Below are 22,990 nucleotides of genomic sequence, written 5' to 3'. Positions count from 1 at the left end.
CCATATCTCTTCAATATAGTACTCGAAGTTCTAGCCAGAGCAATAAGACAACAAAAGGAGATCAAGGGGATCCAAATGGGAAAGGAGGAAGTCAAATTATCCCTCTTTGCAGATGATATGATAGTGTACATAAGTGACCCTCAAAATTCCACCAGAGAAATCCTAAAGCTGATAAACACCTTCAGCAAATTGGCTGGATACAAAATTAACTCAAAAAAGTCTGTAGCCTTCCTATACACAAATGACAAGCTTGCAGAGGAAGAAATTAGGAAAACCACACCCTTCACATTAGCCACAAGCAATATAAAATATCTAGGAGTTACCCTAACTAAGCAAGTGAAGGACTTGTATGAAAAAAATTTCAAAACTCTAAAGAAAGAGATTGAAGATGACCTGAGAAGATGGCATGATCTTCCTTGCTCATGGATCGGGAGAATTAACATAGTAAAAATGGCATCCTACCAAAAGCAATCTACAGATTCAATGCAATCCCTATCAAAACACCTACACAATTTTTTAAAGACATTGAAAGTTTAATTCTGAACTTCATATGGAAAAACAAAAACCCAGAATAGCTAAGACAATCTTGTACAATAAAAGGTGATCCGGAGGAATCTCCATACCTGATCTCAAACTGTACTATAAAGCAATAGTAATTAAAACAGCATGGTACTGGCACAGCAACAGGCTGGTTGATCAGTGGAATCGAATCGAAGACCCAGATATGAATCCACACACATATGGTCACTTGATTTTTTACAAAGAAGCCAAATCCATTCAATGGAAAAAGGATAGCATCTTCAACAAATGGTGCTGGTCTAACTGGAGGTCTATGTGTAAAAAAATGAAACTGGACACATATTTGTCACCTTGCACAAAACTCAAATCCAAGTGGATTAAAGACCTCAACATAAAACCAAAGACACTAAGCCACTTAGAGGAAAAAGTGGGAAAGAGCCTGGAACATATTGGCACAGGAGACAACTTCCTGAACAGAACACCAACGGCCCAGGCCTTAATGTCAACCATTAATAAATGGGACCTCATGAGGCTGAGAAGCTTCTGTAAGGCAGGAGACACTGTCAAGAGAACAAAGTGACAGCCTACAGAGTGGGAAAATATCTTCACCAACCCTACATCTGACAAAGGTCTAATATCCAAAATATATGAAGAACTCAAGAAATTAAACACCACCAAACCGAATAACCCAATTGAGAAATGGGGCTTGGAACTAAACAGAGAATTCTCAACAGAGGAGTATCAAATGGCTGAGAAACACTTAAAGAAATGCTCAACCTCCTTAGTCATGAGGGAAATGCAAATCAAAACAACTCTGAGATTCCATCTTACACCCATCAGAATGGCTAAGATCAAAAACTCAAGCGACACCACATGCTGGCGAGGATGTGGGGAGAGAGGAACACTCCTTCATTGCTGGTGGGAATGCAAACTAGTACAGGCAAACTTTGGAATCTATCTGGTGCTATCTCAGAAACATGGCAAACTAGGGGCTTCCTCAAGACCCAGCTATTCCACTCCTTGGAATATACCCAGAAGATGCTCCAGCACACAACAAGAAAATTTGCTCAACCATGTTCATAGCAGCCTTATTCATAATAGCCAGACATGGAAACAGCCTAAGTGTCCCTCAGTAGAAGAGTGGATAAAGAAACTGTGGTACATATACACTATGGAATACTACTCAGCTATTAAAAACAAGGAATTCCTGAAATTTGTGGATAAATGGATTGAGCTAGAAATGATCATAATGAGTGAGTTAACCCAGAAGAAGAAAGAATCAAATGGTATATACTCACTTATATCTGCATACTATCCCAAGGGACATGTCCCACGAAAGCCTTCACTTACCAGGAAACTGGGACAGAGGGGAGGGCATCCTATTGGGACTCTAAATGAGAGACGCATGGGAGAACAGCAAAATAAAAGGATACAGATGGTCCTAGAAATCTACAAGTAGAACAATATGATAGGCAGATTTGGGCCCAGGGGTCCCGCTCAAACTAAGGCACCAGCCAAGGACAATACAGGAGGTAAACTTTAAAACCCCTTCCCAGATCTAGTCAATGGTCAGAATATTCTCCACAGTTGAGTGGAGAGTGTGATATGACTTTCTCACGTACTCTGGTGCCTCACATTTGACCATGTCCCCTGGAGGGGGAGACCTGGTGGCACTCAGAGGAAGGACAGCTGGTAGCCAAGAAGAGACTTGATACCCTATGAGAATATACAGGGGGAGGTAATCCCCCTCAGGAACAGTCATAGGGGAGGGGAATAATGGGAAAATGGGAGGGGGGAGGAATGGGAGGATACAAGGGATGGGATAAACATTGAGATGTAACAAGAATAAATTAAAAAAAAAAAAAAAAAAGAACCATGAGGATCGAGACTTTGACTTTATAAATTCTCACCATGAGGATTAACTGTCAACACATCAAGACTTGGATACTTCAACCTCATCTAAATGGTAATACTCATTAATATACTTCTTTTCCTTTTTTGCTTTGCAAATCCTCCATGTTTAGAAGAGTGTTTGGTTCCTTTTGGGTCTTAGCATGGACTTATAAAATGCCTAGAATAGAGTCATCATCCAAGGCTGTAGCTCAAGGGTCTCAGTGAAGTAATTTATAATCTGCTCACACCTCTCCAGGCTTATTCACCTCTAATGAATTCAGTGTTTTCTTTCTTCTAGCATCTTGGATCCTCTGAACACAATGTGCTTTCTACACTTCTGCTTCTTTCTGTATGCAATGTCCTTCCTGAAATCTTTCAAGGTTTTATCATCCCGTTTGGAATGCTATACAAACTAACAGGGTAATGTCAGTAAGGGGAAAGTACAGCTCACTTCATATTAAACAAACAGATGTAACACTCCAGATAAAAGATACACTTTGTCCTATTTTTTCTTCTTTTCTCCATGTTTTTTGTCACTACTTTGCAATTTTGTCTTTACAGAAGTTTATTGATTCTGGCATGTAGGTTATTTATAGATTAGAAAAATAAGATTTCGTATATATTAAGAAGTCATGTTTCATATTCATACTATTTCATGTGCTTATGAACTTATGTATCCCAAGATAACTCCACTCTCTACATAACTGAAGATGACTTTGAGCTTTTGATACTTCTATCTTCACCTCTTAAATATCAGGATCACCGGCACATATCAAATGCCAACTTGTGCAGTGCTGCAGATAGAATCCAGCTTTGTGCATTCTAGGTGAACATTTCACCAAAAGATTTACACGTCTAGCCTGTGTGCCATTTCGAAGTCACTGTTCTCCCTGTCTCTGTCTCTGTCTGTCTGTCTGTCTCTCTCTTTCTTTCTCTCCTTAATTATCATCATTGTGGATGGTAACTCTCTAAATGACACATTAAGCACCTCTGCTATCAGAAGCCTATTAAATCATCAGGTTTGCAAATCTGACTGATAGTATTTTTCTATTGAAAGACCACTCTAGAGGTTTGGCTTGATTAGTCATGTTTTCTGTTGCATTCCAGGAGCTGTAAGGCTGACCTTCAAGACAGCACTTCGTAAACTACATTACACCAAAGGTTTCCATTTAAGCATGTGGCTTCCATGTACTCTTTGCTTGGATTTGAATATTTGAGAGCAGAATCCATATATTTTTACATCATTCCTACCACAACATACTAAGTCTCTCATTAGTGACATGCCTTACTGGCTTATCTCAAAGAATAGGTTAAAAAGTGGATGAAAGTGGGTATGATGTAGAAAACAGCTAGAGTTTGATTAACAAAAAATTTTAGACTGCCATGAGCAGATTATCTCGGCCCTTCATTAAAATACTAAACACCTGATGATACTTGGAGGAAAACTGAAGCCAATGTATTCCTTTTAGCAATGAAGTGAACTAATAATGAATACTTTTAGGATCATGAATCAAAATATCAAATTAAAGAGACATATATGCATGCTTTCTTTAAATGCACTACACTGACTTTGCTACCGCCCTCAGCTGCTCACATATGTTACCAGTGTGCCTCCCTAGTACATTGTGATAAACTTTATGCTACAGTAAACATATTGAAATCAGCTGTAAGTTGTTGATAAGACTGCCATTGTCCTTTGATTTACAAATAAATCAACATACAAACCTGCCTCTTGTACAATAAGACACAAAGAAACAGATGTATTGTGTGTGGAAGTAATTAATGGGTACCCCAAAGGCATCTACATCTCCAGATTACTCACTTTCTGTTGGTTGTTAACACTGTGTGTGTGTGTGTGTGTGTGTGTGTGTGTGTGTGTGTGTGTGTTCGTGCACGTGCGTGCCTCTCCTTCTGGTTATGAGAGCCAAAGTGACACACTCATGTCCTTCATGCTATAAACAGAAGTTCTTCAAGGTGAGCTATTTTTCCTTATCAAAAGGAGTGGCAGCTGCAGGTATGAAGAGCCTCCCACATGGTGCTGGGGATGCTCACCCAGGCCCACATGCTTTTATTTGAAGAACCATCAGTGGATGGTTCAATAAACAAGGTGATAATTGAGCAAAATTTATTATAGTTTATTCACCAAAGATAACAATAACAATTTTCATTTGATTTCCAATTATTCAGGAAAGTTCATTAAGAGGGACACAAAATTACATCTTTACATCTACATTTTATGAAGATTACATCTTCATAAAAGTTATATTACCCTATAAAATGTTCTGTATACTCAGGAATAATTCTTGAAGAATCTTGGAGTGACAAAAATAGTTAGTTTAAGGTAAGAATCTATGGATGCATTTAAAACCATAAAAGAAGCTAGAAAGAATTAACAGGTACAGTAAATTTAAGTGAGGCAAGAGAGCTAGACTAATGAGTCCCAGGGACGTATTTTATTAGGATTTATGCTCATTCTGCTTGGATCTTTCTAAAGCAAGACTTCCACACTGGAGAATAAGATGTTTAACAGAGATTACACTTTAATAGCCAAAACCACTGGAGCTTTTTCAGGGAATTTTCAGTAAGAGTTCCCTGAATTCAGTTCATATTTCATCATAAAATTAACCACAATCTGGACCATCTTCCATAATGAATCCAAAGATAAGAGTTATGAACATAAATTAGTCATAAAAATTAAAAGAAAAATAACTGCAAGGTACCTCAAACTGCTGGGTTTGAATGCAAATATAAGCATACTTCAGATTCAGGAGAATATCACAAAAGGTAGAATTGTGATAATCAATAAACAAGATCAATATAATGGACTAACCTTATGTAGCATGTCATTCAATGGGGAAACAAAAATTGAATAAATATACAAATGTATCCAATACAGCCAGGAAGAGATATAGAGTGCTAACTGTAAGAATATATAATAAATGGACTTAAACAAATCTGGAGTGTTACCAGGTTTTTTCTAAACAATCTGGCCACTTAATATCTAAATACTGAAATGTAAGGCTGCATACATATGGAAGTTACTGGTGCTGTGAAAGCCTTTTGCTGAAGAAGAGCTACTAAAGTTAGAGAAACATTAATTGGAAGAGATTTTGAAGATTATCTATTGTAGACAAGGATGATGGTACCTTAACCAAGACATTTTTCTGGTACCAGAAATCTCATAGTGGATATAGCTATAGAAAATTATTACAGTGGCAATGCTCAGACATCCTTGATAGGTACCTGGAACCCTGCGATTAGAAGGGTAAAGGAGAAGGCAACATTGATGACCTTGGCGGCAGAGTTCTTCAAAGTCCTCCCTTCAAAAGTGAAATGGCTTTAAAACGGCAGCTTTTCAGTTATGCTTATAGGTACTCTGGTCACAAGAACATTAACACTAGCTAACACCTTTTTCCTTTCTTCGTCATGCAAACTTGTCTAGTTAGAAGGAAAATATCAGAAAATATAGAACTCTGAAGAAAGTATAATGGGGCATGAACCAGAATTAGGGAATATGTTAAGTAGTAGCTGAGGGGTGGGGGTGGTTGGAGCATCAGTTACAAACAGCAGTGGAGTTCACTGAACAAGAGTTTTCAGGAGAAAGCCACATAGTGCTTTCAGGATATAGTGATCACAATGGAAAAACACAAAAGTATCCTTGCCAACCGCCTTCTTTTTCCACGGCACCAGAAAGTATTCTGAGATATCTACATAAACAAACAAGTTGCTTGTATCATTTGCCTAAGCAATACAATTATTTTGAGAAACAGAACGGAAATCAGGGAAGTAATAATGATTGTCCTTGGGCCTTGGAGAAGCATAACAAGTCCTTAGTATTTGTCATAGTTATTGTTTATTGCTGTGAAGAGAAACCATGACCAAAGCAAATTTATAAAATAAAGCATTTAATTGGGGACTTGCTTATTGTTTCAAAGGGTTAGTTCATGATCATCATGGGAGGGAGCACCAAGCAGACAGTCTTGGCATTGGAGTAGATTCTGAAAGCTTACATCTTATTCACAGGAGAGCTGGGGCTGGGCCTGGCATGAGCTTTTGAAACCTCAAAGCCCACCTCTTATGACACACTTCCTCCTAGAAGTCCACACCTTCTAACTCTTCTGAAAAAGTCCACTAGATGGGAAAATGGTGTGGATGTATTTTATGAGAGTGAAATCTGTTTTTCAATTAAAAAGGAATATAAAATAAAAATTTTAAGTAAAAACGTCTATTATAAGCTTTAAATATGCATGTAAAATGATAGGGAGATGGTTCAGTTAATACATTGCCTAGCCTATTTGGAAAGAACTGGGACATTAAAAACACAGCATCACAAGTGTGTAAACCAAATTTCTGTCTGGACAGAGACATGAGATCCCTGTACCTCATTGGCCAGGCAGCTCAAATAGATGAGGGCCATGCTCAGGAAGAGACCATACCTCAAAAAATAAGGTGGAGAGTAATCAAGGAAACATTCAAACTTGACCTCTATTCTATTTGTGCCTACACACATATGTGCATACACTTGTGCAAACACATTGACAAGTATATATAGCATGCACACACTCACACACATTCACACACACAACTACATATATAGGAATGAAGAAGCAACAAAAATGTTAAAAGGCACAGAATTTTTGAGTAAATATGAAATTCCTGGAGACTGGTTGCACAATATCAATATATTATGACTATATTCACTATTACTGAACTGTACACTTAGGATGGTTAATTTGATAGATTTTATGCTGTATGATATTACCAAAATCATAATATTTTAACTTTAAAATGTAAAACACCATTGCAGAAACATTTTCAGAGTAAAAACAAATAAATGTTGTGGTCAATAAAAATATTGCCTACCCCTAGATGTATAGATCACTCAGAAAAAGAATAAGCAAGGGTGAAACTAATAATTCCTTTAGGTATTGTGACATTGATTTCTTTTCTTTCTTTCCATTTGCTTGGCTACTAGGATCCCCTTTGCCTGCTCTAAGATTCCTCACCTAGGGCATGAGACTCATAATTGATTTAGTTTCTTAGGAACAACCTTGATCAATATTCTTAGGAGAAAGGCTGTTGATCACTACAGTAGTGGACTTTATAGGGGGAGAAGGCTTTGAGTCCTGAAACATTACAATAACTACTTCTGCATTTGTGGCTGTGCACTTCTTAGACCCTAAACAGGAACACAATTCACAGTTAAATGGGTTTGTATGAGGCTATTCTGTGGAATGGAGAGCAAATGGTACAGACATCAAGTGTTTGCCAATATGGCTTGACTTTGAGCAAGTGATCTATCTTCAGTTCTTTTCATACAGAAAAGACTGATTCCAAAACAACAAAGGGAAGCACAACCTTGTTGGTCAGACAAGACCTCTTACTGCAAAAACAGCACATTTGCATTAGTACCCATGTTTACAATGTAGTTCATAATTTTACTAAATCTCAGTTTTCTCCCCCTAAAGAAGAGCTCTTCAGCCATGATCTATTGCTCTTTTGACTAATGTATTCTGACATCTGAAGCAGTTTCCAGGGAATTACAGGACTATATATTTTTATTATGATGCCTTGCACATTTTCATCGATGATTTCTTTCCCCTTTGCATGCACATCAACACACATATATAACTCTGCATATGCACCAGATGTGAAGCTGCCTGTGTCTGTTTGAGAGAGTTGTTCAAAACTCTAGAAAAAAGCTCTTTCTACATCACAGCTGTAATATCTGTGAGCTTTCAGGATTGAATTTGTAAAATATCGAGCCTTTCAGTCAACAACATCTATTTGGCTCCATGAATGCAACACACCTGAGCTTTATCCTGAGTGGTGGGACTCTGGATGAGGAAGGCTGGGAAGGAGAAACCTGCAGTGAACAGTATCTGAGGATGCTGACAGTAAACATTACCCTGATGATGGTTTAAAAACTTTCAGGAAAGGGGTATTTATACATTTAGACAGGATTAAAAGAAATGACTAATAGTGAAGTCTAGATTTTGTCAGCATCAGAAAACCATTGCCACACTGAAGGAAAGGGGGCGACCAGAGTGAAGCTGTGGGGCAGTTGTTGCCTGACAAGGGCAGTAAAGGTTGAAAGCACGTACACTCCATCAGAAAGTGTGCTCAGAGCTAGAAGGAAGTGGATCAAGAAAGAAACTCTGTTCAGCCAGTCTGTATTCTGATCTCCTAGCTATATCTATCATCACCCATTTTCTATATCAAGGATTCTCAAACTCAAGTATTTGTCAGCCACTTGAAAGACTAATTGGCATAGAATACTGGTTCTCGACTTGACAGTTTTGCTAGCCTTGGCAGGGGGCTCCACATTTTCCAGAACAACAGAAATCTCCACTGGGTGAAAGTGGTGGTGATAGGCATGCTGCTGGCTGAGGGACTCCACTCTGCTATTTAGCAGTTTTCAGAAATAACCAGGAAGAAGGACCAGAGATGTGTATACTAAACAGTTCTCCATCTTTAGGCAAATGCAGAAGACAGATGAGAGCCAGTGTAAGGCCTTACTTGTACAAAATAATGAGCACAAGGAGAAGGATCCTCTCTTCAGTCACAGAAACCCAGAAGTAAAATGCTATTTAATCAGTAGCTGTATAATATCCAGCAGCACTGCCTGGCAAGATGGTGGAGTAGGTATTTGTGCTTGTCTCCAAATCTGTTGACCTGAGTTCAAACCCTGACTCAGCAGATAAAAGGAGGGAACTGTCTCTTGAAAGCTGTCCTCTGACTGCCATAGGCATGCAGTGGCAAATGTGCACCCCCACTATACAATAACTAAGTAAATAAAATGCATGTTTTAAAATCTAGCTATGGGAAATAGCCAGAATCTCCATTCTCACTGGAAAGATGCAGTTGTGTAAATGAATGTGGGGAACAAGGCAAGATGCCAGCTCCCAGATTATGAACAGGGGCATCACCTACACTAAGAGCAAGATAAACTTTACCCAAGAGTACAGAGATAAAGGGGAAGGAAAGACCTAGGCAATCAGTAACCCAAAACAAACTTTAAGGTTATAGTACGGTATCAAGTAACCCATGATGCTCTACTGCTAGATACTGCCTGGACACTTCTTCAATTTTTCAGGTCTATAAGGTAATATTGATCTTTGTAAATGGTGTAGAATAGTCAACCCTTCTAACTTGTATCAAACTCTAAAAAATGGAAAAACGAATGCAAGCAAAGGCAGAGAGACCATTTTACTATTTTACTAACATATATATGTTTATATACATATGCATATATATGAAGACAAAGACACATATATATGTACACATATATCATTGTATACACATGCATGCCTAATTTTTATATAAACAGAAGTAAAAATGTATACACATAAATATATATACATATAAATATTTATACATACATATAGATTTGTACTGTATAAACAGTGGTGTCAATGAAAATGCAGATGGAAAATCTTCACTATCAGTTTTGCTAGGTGCTAATAACAATGCAGTTTTAGGCCCTACACTGCAGACAGTGAAGATAACACTCATAGATCTTCAAGCTAAAGATGTTTCCAGGTGATTCTTCAGCACATGGAAGTTTGAAAAACATCTGAATAAAACCATTGCTTCTAAACTTGCTCACACATTGGAGTCACTGTAAAAAATTCCATCCCTATCTTATTTACTGGATTTCTCATTTAGTTGTAGCATAGGAGGCCTAGAAAAGAGCACAGGAACTTTTGCATGGAAGACTTGCTGTTACTTTAACCATCAAAAAGTGAGGTTTCTTTATTTTTGCCCACAAATAGGAATCATCATGTGAACTTTTCTGCTCCCCAGAATGTTAGTAATCAAGATGCAAATAGAGATTTGAAGACTTAAACATCAGGGCTTGGTTTCTTGGACCACATTTGGGAAGCTGCAAATTACCCTGTTGGGAAACCAAATCTTACCTGAAAGTTGGATTAAGGACTCATAGAGAAAAAGGAAGATGGTACTTGGTCAGTCACCAGGAATATACAACCCTATTAAGTCATTTAATCAGATGATTAAATAAATTACCCCTGCTAAGACTAGTAGACACACCATCTTGGTAAAAAGTATTTACAATTGCAAAACAAAGGTTATTATTTTATGATCATGTCCCCTGGAGGGGGAGACCTGGTGGCACTCAGAGGAAGGACAGCTGGTAGCCAAGAAGAGACTTGATACCCTATGAGAATATACAGGGGGAGGTAATCCCCCTCAGGAAGTCATAGGGGAGGGGAATAATGGGGAAATGGGGGGGGGAGGAATGGGAGGATACAAGGGATGGGATAAACATTGAGATGTAACAAGAATAAATTAATAAAAAAAAAAAGAAAAAAAAGGTTATTATTTTAAAGATATATGTTATAGGAAGGATGATTATACAACAATAAAGAGCTGATACAAGATATGACCCAGACATCTGTATATATGAAAATTCACCAGCGATATTTGAATACTGTTCAAACCATGTCTACATCTGAATGAAAACTGGCATTACTTAGGCTTTCAGGGTGTAATTTTGTTTATATTTTAATTGTCTTACTTTATTCTTGTTTAGTTTAGTGTTTGCCAATCTAAGGATTAAACGTGGAACTTCCTGGACACACTATCCTACTGAGCTATACTACTGCTCCTCCCTGATTCATTTGCATTCCTGGCAAAAGACTTGCTACATTACCTAGGCTGCTGTTGAACTTACTCTGTAGCTCAGGCAGACATCCCCAGACTCTGTATATGTCTGTGCCAATGGACCCTGCTATCCAAAAAGCTTTCAACAGTGACCATAACTGAGGGACTAAAGATGAATCTATGTGTCTTATTTAATGAGATAAAAAGTACTTCTATTGACAAAGGCTGGGTCCTTCACACTATCCTCAAGATACTTAGTTCTCTTTATCTCTGATTATCATATAAATAGGAAACCGTTGGCGTTTCGTTGTCTATATACATGAAGAATACCCCAAATTTTATACTTAATGTCTCTGTTTGCATATTAAAAATTACAAACTTTTACATAAGAATCAAGAAATCTAGCTGTTCTTGAAATTTCAACAACTGATGGCAATACTGAGCTTTTTATCGTAAAATCTGTTAAAACACCTTTAACAGACTCATGGTCTCCAGATCATGAGAGGATCCCTTCCATGCCCAGTCTTCTGTGTACAAAGGACTGCTTCATCCTCAGGTCCTCAGGGAACCACAGAAGACAGAGTATTTTGTTTCTTCAGTTGCTTATTTTCTTGTCCTCCCAAAAGACTGCATTTGGCTATCTAATAACCTTCTTTCTCAAGCTTTTGTTTGTTAGATAATATGGCTGATTCTTCCTATTTCAATTTGATAACCAAGTATGTTTTTGTATTCTTTACGTGTGTGTGTGCGTGTGTGTGTGTGTGTGTGTATGTTCACATGTGGGTTGCTGCATGTGTGTGTGTGGTAGATTATGTGTGGTTCTTGTGTGTATGTGGGTGGCAGGGACTTCTAGAATTTTCTTTATTGTTCTTGTACCTTATTTTTCAGGCAGGATCTCGCTATCAAACTTCGCAGTAGGGCTAGTTTTGCTAGCCTCCTTTCCCCAGGCATCTCCTGCCTCATTCAAAAGCTGGAATCACACTACTGTAGTGAATATAAACATGTTTTTCTTTTGATGTGAAGTGTGGGACCTGAAACAGACGTGTGTGAGAGCTTCTGGTGCTGTCCACTTGGAACAAACTTGTAAGAGGACACTAAGTGTTTGTCTGCTAGAAGAGGAACTGTCTCTTGTGGGGGCATAGTATTTGCCAGTTGACAAACATACTAATATGGGCTCTGAGGAGAAATATACGAGCCCCAAACAAGAGGCTTGGCTTTTTGGTTTTTGCATCTCTTCCTGTCATTTGGCTATTCATTGCTTCATTTTGAGACACTCCTAGAGAGAAATGCTCCACAGAATGATTAGAGGTTCTGGATTCCCACTTGCATTCAAGGTTATGGCTTCTGCAGCTGCAGCCAGTTTGCCTAAACTGCTGTTTAACAGGTCTGCTAGAACCTTGACAAAGACTGGGTCTAAAAAGGTCTACTCCTGTTACCATCAGCCTCTTTTCTCTCCTATGTAGGATAGATGGGTTGGAAGGGAATTATATGCATTAAAGAACCCCAAATAAAGTAGGCTTGTAAAAGTCCACAGCCTACACACCACAATCATATGACATTTACAAAGGTCCTTGGGGTTCTAAGTTGGGTTCTCGTGATACTGCAGCAAGTACTTTAACCCATGGGCTGTCTTCTCATCTGAAATGGCAACATTTTTGAAATGAGAGGCAATCTCAGAAAGAAACCATAACAACGTCAAATATGCAGAGGATAGCTTAGTAGGCACTTCTTGACACATGACTTAACTATCTTAAAGAGGGCGGCCATAGTCACTTGATATTTACACTTCCATGGATTATATATGTTCTTCCCTTTTCATGTGTACGTATGTGGTGTTATTGTTTTACTGTGTGCGTAGATTCCCATGCACATGTGGGCACATATTAGTGAAGACCTGAGGTTGATGTCAGAACTCATTCTCCACACACTGGCTTAGCATCTTGAAATCCAACCCAGAAGCCATCTATATGCTAGTCAGTTTACTCTGTGGTCTCCTTACCATGCTGTAACTACAGGAGGGCTGCATGACCACCCAATATTTACACAAGTTCTGCAGATTGGAACCCCTGCTCTCAAGCCTCTGAAACAAATGTTTTAACCACTGGCCAACCTCCCAGCCCTACCTGCCATTAATTCCAATCACTTCTCACATTTGAGCAGATAGTTCTGAGGTGCCTTAAGTCATGATTTTTCTCCAGAGTTAATGAAGGAATCAAGTCATTTTCAAATTAGACAAAATGATTCATACTAATGCTTTCTGGTGGCATATATATATGTTACTTTATGGTAAAGAATTTCCAGATACTAATTTAATTAATACAGTTTTAGATCTTTTATCATGGCTTCAAAATTGCATCTTTGTTTCCCTGTACTCCAGGTCAAACGCTAAAGAAAATTTATTAAATATTAGCTTAGGTTGATCATCTGTGTAACTACGCAAGAAAATTTTAATAATAAAGAAGTAACCGGTGTAAGAATGTGATGAATCACTTTGCTGCAGTGTAATATAAACCTTAACTGGGGTGATGGATACTGCTGTATTACGGGAGAAGCTAGGACAGTGAAAATGTGCTAAATATGTGTTTTCTGATAAATGAAGACACTCGTCCACAAATATTCTATACAACACATGATATTACTTTCATAGTGAGGCAAAAACCAGTCTCCATAGGGGAAAATGGCTTAAAGAAAGATTTCTGGAAAAGAGAATATACACAACAGAATATTGGATAGCATAAGAGTATTTTGTGAAACACCTTTAGAATATGTTTTGTTTTGTTTTTTAGTCATTCCTTAATTTATAATTAATTGATTTTCAAAAATTATTCCTGAATGCAAATGCTAATTTTCAGGACTGAAAGTGAAAGAAAGCCATTAAAAACTGAAGCCCCTGGGGTTAAGAATTCATTAGCACATGGAACACATCTAAGTATTTTCTGAGCTTTCCTCACATGGATAGTAGCAAATGACAAATAGAGCTAATGGAAGGGTCACAGTGTCTACGTATCAGGCCCGTGGTGACTGTATCCCAGGATCTTTAAAAGCACAGACAATAGACTAAAAGATTCGGATCCTCTTAGGAGACATGTTGTCTTCTCTGTGGAAACTGGCTGCCTTGTGGGCTTTTAGGGCATTCCACTTCATTGGCTTGCTAACATTTTTTAATGCAAAATCTTGTTTAATTTTTCCTTTGTTCTTATCTCTTCTCAAACAGCTTGAACCATAGGCTTAATACTTATGTATGCTTCATATTTTTCTATTATCTACTTCTGCCTTAAATATTAGAAATGTTTTTTTCTGAGCACTCCTTTGACTCTTTCTTGTATTACCCTAATGCTTAAATGTTTAAGTCAGTTTCAAGATCCAAATTACGCTTTTAACAGAGATCTTCTGCTCCAGATTTATTTTCAATCATGTGCATGATATGGCTTTCGAATATTCATGTTTTGCTATTCCTTAATCCTGCTTCCTTTAATTTATCTTGATTTAATTATTTAGTCATTGTTATCTATGCTTGGAGATTATATTAGGATTATTCATTTCAACCCAAAACATTTCATTCTTTCGGTGAATGATTCATATGCTTATCATTACGTGTTCTTTTGCCAGGTGTAGTGGTGTACACCTGTGTTCCTAGCACTTGGGAGGTGAAGGCAGGGGGATGAGCCATTTAAGGGTAACCTTAACTACACCAAATAATCATTACTGTAGCATCATGAATAATGACAATGCAATTTAATTTACATTTATGAATTCTAATTTTAAATTATATTCTGTTTTGAGACAGGGCCCCATATAGCACAGATGGGCTTCAAAATCACTCTGAAGCTGAGGATGACATTGAATTCCTGATCCCCCTTCTTCTACCATTGGACTGTGGAGTGTTGGTATTCTTGGTGTGAGGCATGTCTTGTTTTCACATTGTTGGAAGTTGGTCCCAGAGCTTTATACAAGTTAAGCAAGTGCTCTACCAACTGAGTCACATCCTAAGCTCCATATTATGTTTCTTAATAAGGTGACATTTATCATTTGTAATTTATAAGTAATCTAATGCTGCATTAAAGTGTTACCACTAATCTAGTGTTATAAACAGCACACGTTTCTAACTTCACAATTTCTGTGGGTGAAGAATCCATGCAGAGTTTGACTCTTCTCTTTCAGAGTCCCTCATGGATGCCATGAAAGTATTGATCAAGCCCATGGTCATAACCCCATGCTCATCAATGAAAGATTTGATTCATATACTTGCAACCTGTTGGACTGAAGTCCCCCATTATTTTTGCGGGTTGTTGGGTAAAAGACACAATACAAGCCCTTCCACTAATCTCTTCAAATATTGGCTCATGGCTTCTCCAAAGCCAATCAGGGAAAGAGGCTTCTAGGACTATAGGTATAGCCATCTTATAAAATACACACATGACATCATCATCCCTTGGCCTTTGATGGCTCCGTTTGGTTGGAGGTCATATGATCTACCCATCCAAGGGAGTGAAGACTAGGATGTTTTCCTAGATTTCTCCCTCCACAGAAGGAAACCATGGGCAGAAACATTTGGCTTCCTTTGAATTGTCATAAATTTAAAAAGAAATAACAGAAGGAATGGCCTTGAGAAAGTGTTTATATTACCAGAATGATTCTAACAAGAATATTAGATGCCTAATGTGGCCTGTTGGAAGTTTGATAAAACCTATTTCTACATCATCCTGCCAGTGTGACATGACTTCCTTAAGATACTGTTGAGAGCTTCTCTAGATTACTCCTTAGATTAAGTAGAAATGGGAGGCATTATTATAAAAAACAAAACAAAGCAAACAAATACCACAGAAAAATTTGCAAACTGGAAGCCATAGTGCTGGAACAACATAAGTTCTGATGAAAGAAAATGAGTAGCTAGATTACAGAGGAATTCCCCGCCTGGATTTCGACACTATCCACTTATGAAAATGAAGTCGGCAAGGAACCAGTTCCTCACTGCTCAATATCAACATATGATTATATGTTGTAGTTAACTGGTCAAGTCTGGATTGAAAATTTTATCCTGCTATTTGAAACAACATCCTAAAGTTTGCTATGTGGTTCTTCCAAGAACGACGTAGACTTGTGGTGCTTGATCCTGTATTTAGTGAACAAACAGATTCATTCCATTATGAATTCTGGTACCATTAGATTCATGAGAACTTTATTAGAGGTACAGCTTTTTTGTTAGGTTCATGCTGTTCCTATGGCATGCTTCAAATAGACAGGAGTTCTTTAGAATTTATAGGGGAAAAAGGAGTCTGGATAGTCAAATTTCTATCCTCTACTACCATTATGTGCCTATAATATTTAATCTTTTTTTTTTTGGTAAAGTCTACTGTTTTATTACATTTTATAGAAGACATTATACCTGAAATGATATAAAGATGTAGGTGTTTTCCTGATAACTAAGGATGTTGAGCATTTCTTTAAGTGGTTTTCAGCCATTTGATGTTTCTCGGTTGAGAATTCTCTGTTTAGCTCTGTACCCCATATTTTAATTGGATCATTTTGTTTGGTGGTGTTTAAATTCTTGAGTTCTTTATATATTTTGGATTTTAGCCCTTTGTCAGATGTAGGGTTGGTGAAGATCTTCTCCCAGTCTGTAGGCTATTGTTTTGTTCAGATGACAGTGTCCTTTGCCTTACAGAAAGTTTTTAGTTTCATGAGGTCCCATTTATTAATTGTTGATCTTACAGCCTGAGCTATTGGTGTTCTGTTCAAGAAGTTGTCCCTCTGTCAATGAACTCAGGAGATGTCCTCTGAGAGACTCCACCCAGGACAGAAGCTAGTACTCACTGCTGGGCTACTGGTAGAGCATTGAGAATGGTATGGAAGAATGAAGAGATGAAAGGACCCAGAGGATTCAGACACCACAAAAGGAGACAATTAAAACTGGCGTATCTGGATCCAGGGGGGCTTAAACAAACTGGTGCGCCAACCAAGGACAATGTATGCGGTAAACCTAGAACCTCTGTTCAGATCTAGCCAATGGACAGCTCATTCTCCACGGTTGTGGGGAGAGCAGGGACTCCCTCTGACATTAACTCTGTGGCTCCCACTTTAAGCACATCCCCTTGGCGGGGAGACCTGGCAGCACACAGAGAAAGGGGAAGCAGGCTATCCAGATGAGACTTGATGGGCTGTTGTCATACAGTAGGGGAGGAGGCCCCCTGTTGTCAGAGGTCTAGGGCAAGGGAATAAGACAGCAGAAGGAAGGAGGGTGGGAACACAAAGATACAAGTGAGGGGATAACAATTAAGAAGCGTCTGAATAAATAATAAAGTTTTAAAAAGATATAGGTGTGAGGTTAGCAATAGGGAAGCTGCACATGCATACCCACAGTGGTTGTGACAATATATTAGAAGACCTGTGCCAGCTCAAACCAAACAAAGTCTTAGCATATGTATAGAATGAATGGTCTATCTAAGAGTATTTGGGATAGGAAAAAAAGAATATGAACAGAATGCAATGTATGAATTCCTCAAGGAATTAATAAAATATATACATCAAAAACCAGAAGCTAGTATCTATACAGAAGTAGTCTAAATGGAGTCTGTGATTATGAATCTGACAATTGGCCTCCAATATTCCATATTCAGAACATAATAATTGCCTTCGTTAAACATTTTTTGGAAGCCTAACATAATTTTTACTGGGAATTAAGAATGACAGCTTGGAGTAAGACTGGTGGAGGCCTTAACCTCTCTTTTAATAATTGTTTTGACCATAGGCAAGTTACACAATTATCTTTGCCTCAGTTTCATCACCTTTGAAGGGAAGATAATAGTATTACTCTTCAAATAGAGTTGTTTAAGGGATTAAACCAATTAATTAGTACCACACACTTACATGGTATGTCCAACGTGGTTAATAAGTATTAGCTGTTTTCATAATAACACTATGCAGTAGAAATAGATTAAAGAGAGAGACAAACTATGGCCTTTGAAAGTTAAATAAGATTTATGAAACAGAAATCCTTGTAGATGTGAATATAATTAGCAATCATGAATTCTGACTTTGAATTTCTGTTTTATCAGCTTCTTAATAGTTTATAAAATATACAGACAACTAACCTATTTCCACATGTGCCTAGATTACAGTATTGTTTTATTCTTAAAGGGGATGTTGGATGGAATTAAAAACAATACAGGTGGCTTCTCAAATTTTAATAGCAACTGGGTAATGAAAAGGGCCTTTGTTGTCCAGTATAATTAATACATTACCCCTTTTAAATCCAAAGGCAATGACTACTTTTGGTAAACAATCTAAGCACCAATATGTGTCAAACATTCCACATTAAATTGCTATCATTTGGATTACAGATGTCTGTGGTTTACAAGCCCTCCCTGGTGCTTTCCCAGCAGCAATGTGCAACTAAATCAGAACAGAACGTGAGGATTTGGAAGAAGTAATTTGAATGTATTAGAAGGCATTGCACAGAAGTCGTAGTTTACATTCATGCTCAGGCTTGAGCTATGCTAATACAACGCTCAGACTCAAAAAGGGTATCTCTTCCCTTTTCTCTTTCACTCTGTATGTGGAAATTTATGGATGAAATTTTTTACATTGACTGATGGTGAGAGCGCTTCACAATTAAACCTCTGATTGAAGGAAGAGGAGCTGTCTAGAATGCTTTCCATATCTTCAGTTCCCCAGACCATCCCAGGACTTTTTCAATAACTTGCCTTTTGCATGCTAATTGCTACAAGTGTGCACACAATATTGGACACCAAAGGCTTTGGAACTCACAAATATTTTTTTTTTTTTAAGAACTGATCAAGTATTAATAGCCTCCAGGAGATGCCACTTCATTCTTTCTGTATTGTGCCAGTCTTTGTTTTTGAGATTGGGACAAAACATAGTAGAGTTTGTATAACTCTGAAGTTGTGTATTTATGAAGGATGGAGGTAGTCTTTAGCACAACAGAAAGAGAAGACTCATTCACTAAACAGTGACTTCAGACAGCAGAGACCTCAGCTAAGGAGGAAGGTATCCGATTTAGAGTGCCTCTGTCTTTAAAATACATCTATTTATTTTGATATGTGAACACCTGTGTCTCAGTTACTTGAACAAGATATCCTGCTGATTTCACATACCTCTGAACAACAAATATACAATGTCATTGTCTGAAGCTATGAATTTTACACACACACAATTTGGCAGTACAGTGTACTTATCCAGTAAGAAATAAATGAGGAAATTAATTTAAGCAGCATAACAGAAGACTTTCTTTCCATAATGCTTAGCCTTATTATGAAGAAGTAATACAGGATTAGTGCACACTGGATAGGATACAGCTGTCTGGTACTGTATTCTAGGGCCTAGTGCAAGATAATCAGTGTCTTATTTCTCAGTTTTTTCGTCCTTAAAATTTTAACAGGAATGATACATATATCATAAAAGTTCCATGAAATTAAGTTAAAAGATATTAAAGGGGAACATCCTAAGATTAATAACTATTGGGTGGAAAAGGCATAATTACATAAATAAACAACAATGACAAGAGACTGTATTTTCCCCAAGACCAGTGAAAAATAAAATGTATGCAGTCTGAGAAAAATCCTCCAAACCATAGGATCTTTTTTATACCACTAATAAAAATTAAAATACAACCAAATTTTCTTCATGTTGATGCAGATATTTTATTTGGATCATCATAGTTGGGGCTATAGTCTATATGCGATGTAAAATGTGCTATGAAAATGCCCTTAAACATCATGAGACATAAGGCTTCAGTTTGCACTGGAGTCACACAGCCATCCTGGCAGTGTCTGCCTGGCTTTGTATGCAGGCACATTCAGGAGAGCTACATTTGCCATGTAGAAAAAGATTTTGAAAGTTAGCTCTTTCAGGAGAAATTGTGTTATTAATATCTTTCTAATGAATTTACCTCTATTTTAATCTCAGGACTTTTCCACTTTTACAATGAACAAAAAATGTTTATCTCTTATATTATTTAAAAAAAAACTAACAATCATGGAGTAAAATGTACAATGTGATACATTAGGTAAAAATATGTATTGGATTGAGTGTACTGAGGGAGGACATAATATAATGCCATTTAAATGCAAATAATTCTAATTGTATACCTAACGTTCATTGAGCTCTGTGGGGAAAATAGTCAATATTCTTAGGTGTACCTGCTTAGTGACCCAGTAATTCTATGAAGTAGGTAGCATTATAATTCCAGCTGCTGCTTTGACTGTCAACTTCTCAGTATTAAACAGTGTTCTTCCACTGAGTTAGATTTCTAGACTTCTTTTTACTTTTTACTTTGAAATATTGTCTCACTAATTTGTCTAGGTTATCTTAGAATTAACTCTGCTTGCCAGGGATAATATGAACTGTGATCTTCCTGTCTCAGTCTACCCAATAGCTGAACCCAGAAGTTCAGAATATTTCTAGTTTTACACATAAAACAGTGGAGGCACTGAAGGAATTAGCAACCTAATAATAACTTATTTGTTATAGATGACTGGAATTTGGATGCTTGTAGTCACATTTCATAGTCAGTCAGTCCCTTTATTTGTTAAGCAAAGTTTACTCCACCACACAAAGTAACAGTTTACATTGTCTTTATATTTCATTTTTACTTATTTTTTATTTGGTGGAAGAAATTGAGGTGCTGTAGCAGTTACCTTTCTATTACTGTAAAGGAACATCACATTCAAGGCAACTTATAGAAGGAAACATTCATTTGGTCTTAGAGTTTTAGAAGGATAATGGGATCAGGCATGGTGGCTGGAATAGCCAGGTGAGGGCTCACGTCATGAAGCAAAAACCATGACGCGGTGAAATCAAGCTAGAAATGGTACGACTCTGTAACGTCTCAAAACCACCTCCAGTGACATACTTTCGCCAAAGGCCATGACTTCCAAACCTCTGAGACAGTGCTATCAATTGAGAACAGTGATTCAAATGTCTAAGACTATGAGAGAAACTAATTACTCAAACTGCCACACAGGTCCTAAAAGAGAGAGTAGTGTTTGCTTGTTTGTTTGGCTTACAAAAAAATAAAATAGAATTAGGGTTTGGAACCAGCCAATCAGTCAACTGCCTAAATAGACAATTATGTTTTCTATTGAATGGAAACTTGGCTCAGTTTTACCTGAAAGTTATTTTTCTGATTGGACAGGATTTTCTTATTGTTATTATGTTTGATTTTTCTAGAAATATCTTGTTTTCCATGTGCTAGTTCTCTAGCATAAAACATGTCAATGTGTCTCATGATGGTGATTCTGTAGATAGGACAGTGGTTCTCAAACTGTAGGTACTGACTACCTTAGGCAAACCCCTATCTCCAAAAATATTTACATTATGATTCATAACAGTAACAAATTTACAGTTATGAAGTAGCAATGAAAATTGTTTTATAGTTGGAGGTCATCATACTCTGAGGAACCATATTGAAGGGCTGTAGTAGTGGGAGGATTGAGAACCATGGCAGGCTAGCAGAGGACAATGGATTCCCTGGCGCTAGAGTTACAAGTGGTGGTGTGCTGCCTGGTGTAAGTGATGGGAACTGAAATCTGATGCTGTGCAGAAGCAACACACACTTTTAACCCATGGAATATCTTTATCACAGAGAATCTTTTCATAATACAAAAAAAAAATGCCAAAACAAAATAAAATGAATCAAAAAGCCCACAAAAATGCTATTGAGATTGTTTTGGTTTGTGTTTGCCAACTACGTATTTTTTGGGTTTCTTTCTTTCCTTCTTTCTTTCTTCTTTCCTTTGTCCTTACTTTCTAATTTTCTTTTCTTTCTTTCAGAAATAAAGAGAAAAATAACATAGATATGACAGTGAAGAGGTTTTGGCAGGAGCTAGGGATGGGAAAACATGAACAAAATATATATTTTGAAAAAAAACCTTTTGTTAATAAAAACTATAAAATATATCCCATTAAAGTAGTTAAATGAGAAAGATTTCATTTAAACTATCTTTTAAAAATATATTTTATTAATTTATTCATATTACATCTCAATTGTTAACCCATTCCTTGTATCCTTCCATTCCTCCCTCCCTTCCATTTTCCCCTTACTCCCCTCCCCTATGACTGTGACTGAGGGGGACGTCCCCCCGCTGTATATGCTCATAGGGTATCTTTAAAGAAAAGAATCAATAAAAAGTTCAGACAAGTCCAGACAACAAGGTTGCACTGTAGTGAAGTGTCAGCCTTAGGAACCCGAACCTGGGGCCAGCAGGTCCTCGGGTTACTTGAGGGTAGGGTGCCTTTGGAATGGCAGTCTTGTGTGGAGCTACCCAAACGTCATCTCTTCTTTATGTTTGAAATCTAACCTCTTCCTCACTCCTAAAATTGCAGCCACCATTGCCATCTGCACCATGAGGTGACAGAAAAAGGAAAGGGCATCAACCTGCCCTATAGTTATTTCAGTATGGAAGCCTCCGATCTGTGATCAGAAGAAGCTATCTCACTTTATAAAATCAGCCGCCTCAGCGAGTTCACTGTAGAAATACAAAATGGACAACTACGTTAGTTTGTAACCATAGGAGCAAACTGGTACTTCGTGATCTTCTCCGTCTCCATCCCTCTTTCCTCCCTTTTGTTTGTCCCCTCACTGACCCTCTGTCTCTTGTTCTGATTTTCTAGAACAATCCATGGATAAATCCTTAAGAAGAATGGAGGAGGAGCTGGAGAAATGGCTCAGTGGTGAAGAGCAGTGCCTGCTCTTCCAAAGGACCCAGGTTCAATTCCCAGCATCCACATAGTAGCTCACAACTGTCTGTAACTCCAAGATCTGACACCGGCACACATGTGTCTCAAAGGTGTAGAAGAACCATAAGAAGCAGAGGAGGAAGTCAAAGAAGGTAGTCAGAGAGGCACGGCTAAGCCTGACAGAGGTGTCAACAGGGCACAGAGATCAGTCAGAAGGAATTGGTTGTTAGTTTTAGTTTTTCATAATCTATTCAGA

The sequence above is a fragment of the Acomys russatus genome, chromosome 13, assembly GCF_903995435.1.
Source record: "Acomys russatus chromosome 13, mAcoRus1.1, whole genome shotgun sequence".
In the NCBI taxonomy this organism is placed as follows: domain Eukaryota; kingdom Metazoa; phylum Chordata; class Mammalia; order Rodentia; family Muridae; genus Acomys; species Acomys russatus.
This window is presented reverse-complemented; position numbering follows the sequence as displayed.